Below are 7,568 nucleotides of genomic sequence, written 5' to 3' on the forward strand. Positions count from 1 at the left end.
TATCAAAAGAGGCATGAAAAAATAATACTAGTGTTTCTTTGGGGTCTATAGTTTTAGCTCTTATTCTAAATCATATGTAAGAATTGAAATCACGACTTCCAAGAGATACCTGTATGCCCATATTCATTGCAACATTACTCACAATGGCCAAGATAGGAAAACCACCCAAGTGTCCAAGGACTGATGAATGGGTAAATAAAATGTGGTACATATATAAACGGAATATTATTCAGCCCTAAAAAAATTTGCCATTTGTGGCAACAAAGAGAGACCTGGAGGATATTATGATAAATTACATAAACCAGTCATATAAGGACAATATTGTATAATTCCACTTATATGAGGTATCTAAAATAGTCAAACTTATAGAAGCAGAGAGTATTGGAGTGGTTGTTAGAGGTTAGGGAATGGGGGAAGTGGAGAGTTTCTATTCAATGGGTATAAAGTTTCAGTTATGCTGGATGAAAAAATTTTAGAGTTCAGAACAGCATCGTACCTATAGTTAACAATAGGGTATTGTGCACTTTCTTAAGAGGGTACATCTCATGTTAAATGTTCTTAACATAATAAACAAAGAAAAAAAAACAAAATGCACGTAAGAAAATTTTAAGAGGTGTTGGATATGTCTGTTATCTTGATTGTGGTGATGGCACCCCGGGTGTTTGCATATGTCCTAACTCATCAAGTTGAACACATTAAACATAAGCAGTTTTTCGTATATCCACTCTACTTCAACAAAGCTGTTAAGGAATGAATGAATAAATAAGCGAATAAAAGGCATATTGAGGGCAGATACAATTCCTAGTGCAATGCCTTGTGTTTGATAAGCACTCAGTTACTACCATTCCAATTTTGATTCAGTTCACACATAATTTACCATTCTCTTATACTATTCTGTTCAATAATTTAAGAAACACTAGTACATATACCTTTAAAATAATATTTTTAATTTATTGCAATTCCAAGAAATATAACCATAAATTTATAATCATTAGTCTTAAATACCTTTCAATATCTTTTTAAAATAGGAATTGCCATTAAAACACATAATAATGATTCCTGTGAAAACACTTACACGTTTGTAAACTGTTTTTCAGCACTTACTAATCTCATTTGTTTCTCATAGCAACTCTGTGAGTTTGGCTGGTGTCACCAAAAGTTTCTATATTTTTCTGAGGTAACAGACATTCAGAAGATTTACATAATGTGTCCAAAATCATGCATACATAATTAAGACAGGCTTTATGATTCGAAACCCATTACACCTTTCACTAAAATATGCTTATCATATTTCTCTCATAAACTTCAATAGTCTTAGAACAAACTATTCCTTATACTATTTGATCTGGCATCCTCCAGTCAAAGTCTGTATGGTCCATTTTTCTTGAAAATTTCTAGAACCCATGCATTTATAGATAGATTTTTGTTGATTACATCTTGCATATTTATTACTAACAATAGGGGATTTTATTTTTCATGGCCCCACTATCTATGACAATTAAGAGTCAAATGCTTATAAAAATATTTATAAAGTGTAATATATTTTTTAGGTTCTTTCTTCTTGTAAGAAAAACCTGAGTGTTTTTTTCACTAAAGTTGCAAATGTGAAAAAAAATACTGTTTTCTATTCTGTCTTTCTTTTCCAGCATTTGTCTTTACAGGCTTTTCTGGAGTTTTGTTTCTATAAGAGCACTTTGGATCATAATTTATGAGGTAGGTTGAATCAGATAATAATGTATGCCATTTATACTTTATCATACTCACATAGCTTTATGGGTGTGTACCTTAGAGGCAGAGAGGCAAATTTTTATTAACACATGTTTATACATAATTGACCAATTGGGAAGTGGTAAGAAGTAATGGCTGTGATTTACATAGACTGAGATATGTCTTAGAGCACCTCACCCTGTCTGGAGCCCCCACTGTGACAGATGAGCCCATGCCTTTGGGGGATGACAGCATGCTATTTATGGCATTTCCTTCTGAGACAATTAAGTAACATATGCCAGGACCATAGGGATTATCTTTGAGCTACACAGTATGTAACTCTATCTGAAGAGAAATATAATATTTTACAAATTTGACAAACCATAAGAAAGCTTACATTGATTCACCCATTTTAACAAATACAATAACTTCTTTGTGCCTTAGTAAGATTTATCTCCTGATAAGAGTATGTTATAAAACATTAACATATTATATATATATATATATTATTCAGAAAATATGGCATATTTATTTTGTGGGGGTGTGATCTTCATAATGAACTCTTACATAGGCCTCTTATTTTAACAACTGCTTTATCTTCCTCTATTTAAACCAAGTCAAATGGAAAAGTTGGTTTATTATAGAAATAAAAACTAATTTCTTATGCTGCTATTGCACTATTACCCTGCATGCTACAGTTTGGAAAAGACGATGGGTTGACTGGGACTAATGAGGGCCAAGGAAAGATGGAATTAGATGTCAGGACCAATACACTGTAACCTTGTCCTCAGTAACATAGTGACTCAATGCAGTGCTGTGTTTATTGGGAGCATTTAGGTGGTCTAAACTATGGCCTCCAGGAAATTTAGGTTTATTGTTTCTATTTTATTATAGAAGTCATTGAGGTCTAGCGAGATTTATTTAAAAATTCAAGTTCCAATGGGAAGTTGATTACAAATTAGAAATTACACATTAGGAAACGTTGGGATTAAAAGATCCACTACAGGTTAACGAAGCAGCTGGTCTTTGGCATGATTGCTTCATGAGGTTTACAGGTCTCCATAGTTTAGCTCATTTTCTTGGCACAATATAGTAGCTGAAGAAGTATTTGTTAAATGCATGAATAAAGAGGAAAAGTTGTTCTCCTGGATCTCTTCTCAGATTTCTTATCTCACTTAAGTTGATTTATGATCTGATTCTTCTTGTGTTTCTGAGGTTCATGCTGCACACCCATGGCCTTCCACAAGTAATTATACTTGTAATTCTTGGTATTCTATGGCGAGGTGTGTATGAGGTCATCATTTGTAAATGATTTCAATTATGGCCTAGTTTTTAAAGACCTCAATAAAGGCCAGTTTCTGGAAATTGTTAAAAAACAAAAAAAGAAAGAAAAGCAAAAACAAAGAGGAGGGAAAGAAGGAAGGAAGGAGGGAGGAAGGAAGGGAGGGAGGAAGGAAAGAGGGAAACAAGGACAAGTAGATGTGAAAAAGCAACTGTAAAAGAAGTTAACTGACTTTTCTGGCTGCCCAAGAAGTTCTTGTTTGGTCTTTCAAATGGTATCAATTTGGTAGAGTTACCTTATAACAACTTTAAGCCTTAAGGATGTGTATACTACATCATTCCTATGATACTACACTGAAATGATATTCCTATTTTGCCAATTGAACAGGTGAAGGACCATGAGACTGAGTGGTGAAATAGTGACAGCATTAGATTTGAATATCAGACCCATAGATCTTACAGTGGGCTTTGTTGGGTTTATGATAACTTGATATGTAATAATATCTTTATTTATATAGTGCTTTGCCATTGAGAAATTATTTTATAAATATTCATTTAATCTCTGTCTCTCTTCAGTAGCAATTTTTTTGCTAGAATCTATGCAAACTTTACAATTCATCAAAGAATAAAGAAGAAATTCCTTCACATTGTGTTATTCAAAAATCCACCTTACATGCATTGTTTATTCCTCCCTGCCTTCTCCTATCCTTTATTCTGTATTTCTCTCTCCTTCCTTCTACTCATATTTATTGAGTTTCTTCTCTGAGCCAGAGCCTGCAGTAAACACTACTCTCCTTCATGCAGGCAATTCTGGACAGTTCCTCCTGGTCCCCTGAAACCCACACCCTTAGAATCACAGCACTCCTTTGGTTCCACAATCCCAAACATTTTCATACAGAAGAATAAGACAAAGTAGCATAGAAAATATTTATTGGCTAAGCTTCATCCTCATTGATTTTCATTGCTATATCTCCTCCCATCTCCAAGAGATGGGAATCAGACAAAAAACAAAGCCAGGCTAGCTATATTTTTTACTCTAAGAATAGTCTAATATTAATGTACAACATCTATAGTGAGAGAAAAAGAGAAAGGGGTGGTTATACTAAAAGTCATAATTTGTTGAAAATGAATATATCAGGCAGTGCAGTCAGCATTGTAGTACCTGGCACACTGGTGCAAATACAGGGTCTTTTACAATTAGGATGTCATGAATGTTGTCCCTCATATATTAACCACTTAAATAAGTGGATTTCCATCAATTATTTCTAATTATATGCACTTTCATTCAATTAACAAAAGCTGACAATGATGTAGTCTTGCAACATAGGGTTTCATTTTCCCAGCATTTTTCACCCTTCATTTTCACTCTCTTTCAATAGAAGCCTTTCTTATTTTTAATAATTACTCCTGTGTTAACAAGAGTAAACTTCCTAAGAAATAATGACTCACTGGAAAGGCTAGATATAATGCCTAGGAATCCTTGGATGGTAAGTAATATACAGTAAATGTATTTATTTGAAGGATATTTGGGGTTCTCAAGGTTGTAGGAAGACTGGAGAAACAGTAGTGGACAATGGTTAGGAAAAACATAACTCTGAAGGCTGTGAAGTGGGAGGCTCAGCTATCAACACTCCACTGGAATGGACAGATAAGAACAGAGCCTTCCATTAATTACTCAGCTCTTTTCTGTTGAGTCCCTTGAGATACAAGACCTAGCTAGAGTCATTCAGCTGATCCTAGAACAGGGTTTAGTGCACTGGCTACCAAAAGGGGATAGCAAGAAGATTTCCCCTTTCAGTTTCTAAAGTGGGAGGGAGAGCATGGCCTCAAAGCTACTGTGGCAAGGGTGCTGGAGGCAGGCAGTGACAAACCCTAAAAGAGAAAGAGAGGTAGATACTAACAAAAAGGACTATTTATTAGAAACTATAAAAAATAAAAGGAATGTGAAGTGAAAGTAAACTTAATGTAATTTTCAGAGTGCAATTCTGACCTAGGGAGGGAGAGCATGGAAGGTAGCAGAAATAAGAGATCGTTAAAACAGTGTAGAGTCCCAATTCAGTGTCAGCCAAAGACAACCTGTCATTCACAGTAGTAATTTTATTAACAATTAATCTGATATTTGGGATGACATGATTTTAAAATTGCCACCAGATTGTTTCAAAGAAGGACTCGGGGGCCGGGCGTGGTGGCTCATGCCTGTAATCCCAGCACTTTGGGAGGCTGAGGTGGGCGGATCACGAGGTCGGGAGATCAAGACCATCTTGGCCAACATGGTGAAACTCCATCTCTACTAAAAATACAAAAAATTAGCTGGGCGTGGTGGCGCGCGCCTGTAGTCCCAGCTATTTGAGAGGCTGAGGCAGGAAAACTGCTTGAACCTGGCAGGCGGAGCTTGCAGTGAGCTGAGATGGTGCCACCATACTCCAGCCTCATGACAGAGAGCGATACTCTGTCAAAAAAAAAAAAAAAAAAAAAAACTCGGATCCAGTTTTGTGATATCTCTTTCAATGCTTATTCACATTTCCCCAAGATAGCAGGCTCATCATGGATCACAGAACTTCCAGGCCCTCTCCTCACTTATTCAGTGCTGCTAATGCATCTGCAGTCTCACTCGTTGAGTCCTCAGGAACTCCTTCAAAGCAGCAGCCAAAGATCGGCTGATCACAATTAATAAAGTGTTGGGGGAATGCACCTAATAGGTTTACACACAAACTCAGATTTTAATTATTTTAATTAATTGACCATTTAATAACTGGATATTAAACTAATAGTTTTTAAACAAAACTTTTTTCAATGTCTATGTTTAATTGTAATTCAATTTATTTCACAGGAATGTTCAAAAAGCTTTGACTCTTTATGAGCCTTTCTTTACTCCTCTAAACTGACATAATACAATATCTTTAGTTTCTAGAAACTTATTTTGTTTCTAGCCTATGCAAGCTTGAGTCAGAAAGTATGCCTTGTTTATGTTGGCATATTTGATTTCTCTCTCTGTCTCTCTCTGCATATACATATATGCCATGTAAGCACATTGACATATTAAAGAACTCCATCCAAATCCCCAATCATGTTCAAGCAACAACTTCCCACTAAAACAACAAAAATATTGGACACTCATGAAAAATTCTCAAAGATCCAACAGTCTAAAATAAAATGACTATTTGTAGTATTGAAAAAATTATTTATTTTTTGCTTTTTAGGCAAAACATTAAAAGTATACAATGTGTAGAGAACAGTTTCTATCCTACTCTGAGGACATATACAGTGCTACAACCACATTATAGGGAAATGTATCAAAGCTAAATGCAATTATAAATGTGCCTGTCCCTTGACTCAGGAATTCTGTTTCTGGGAATTTATTCTACAGAAATTCTGTTACCAGTGCATAAAATAAGAACATAAGCAGATTCACTAGGACATTGTTGGTAATATCAGAAACTGGGGAGCCACTGCTCTACCCCTTCCCCTAAGTGGCCTGAGGTGATATTTGAAAATGGTTCACTATTCGATTGACACAGAAAACCCCACAAAGTCATGCAAATCAAGAGATTCAAATCGTATTCATTTAAGAACACTCGTGAAACTGCCCAGGCCATCAAGGATATGCATGTATGAAAAGCCACTAAGTGACCTGAAAGATGTCACTTTACAGAAACAGCATTTACCATTCCAACATTACAATGGTGGAGTTGGTAGGTGTGCCCAGGCCAAACAGTGGAGCTGGACACAGGATCGGTGGCTTGAATTTTTGCTGCACATGCTTAAATATGCAGAGAGTCATGCTGAACTTAAGGCTTTACAAGCAGATGGTCATCGAGCATATTCCGGTGAATGAAGCACCCAAGATATGCCTTTAGACTTATGGAGCTGACGGTCAGATTAACTCATACATAAAGAAGCCCTCCTTGCCGCATTGAAATCATCCTTACTGAATAGAAACAAATTGTTCTTAAACCAGAAGAGGAAGTTGCACAGAAGAAAAAGATATCTCCGAAGAAAATGAAGGAACAAAAACTTATGGCACGGGAATACATTCAGCATACAATAAATGCAATTAAAAGTGAAAAAAAAAATCACTGGAAACAACCCAAATGTCCAGCAATAAAGTAGTAGCTTAATGAGTGTGGTATATTCCTATAATAAAATGCAGCTTTTAAAAGAAATGAAACAGACCTCAATGTACTGATTTGGAAAGATAGCCAAGATATATTATAAAGTAAAAACACCACACTAACAGTATATGTAACTATATTATATCATCTATATGGTTGTATATGTAAAGAAAATATTTCATAGAAATATACAGAAAGCTAAAATAAAAATGTTCCCTGAGGAAAGTATTCAGTATATTTCTTCATTTACATTGCTGCATTTTTTAACCTTTTCAACATATATATATTAACCTTACAATCAGAGGAGTTTAAAAACAAAACAGGTATTATAGTGTAAAATGAACAAATCAGATTACAAGACAATGAATGCAACGTGTTTCTAATTTTGTTAAAAAATAAGATTAATTAAAAACCATTGGTAAGGTATAATCAAAATTTAACAATGTTTGTAGGAGAGGGGAACTTATG

The 7,568-nt window shown here is 35.1% G+C and overlaps 1 pseudogene; it reads left to right on the forward strand.

Annotated features, from left to right (window-relative positions):
• The first annotated feature begins 6,481 nt into the window (after positions 1-6,481).
• On the forward strand, positions 6,482-7,098 carry LOC100609054 (large ribosomal subunit protein uL22-like; annotated as a pseudogene).
• The last annotated feature ends 470 nt before the right edge of the window (positions 7,099-7,568 follow it).

Source organism: Pan troglodytes, chromosome 13 (assembly GCF_028858775.2).
Source record: "Pan troglodytes isolate AG18354 chromosome 13, NHGRI_mPanTro3-v2.0_pri, whole genome shotgun sequence".
NCBI classification, from domain to species: domain Eukaryota; kingdom Metazoa; phylum Chordata; class Mammalia; order Primates; family Hominidae; genus Pan; species Pan troglodytes.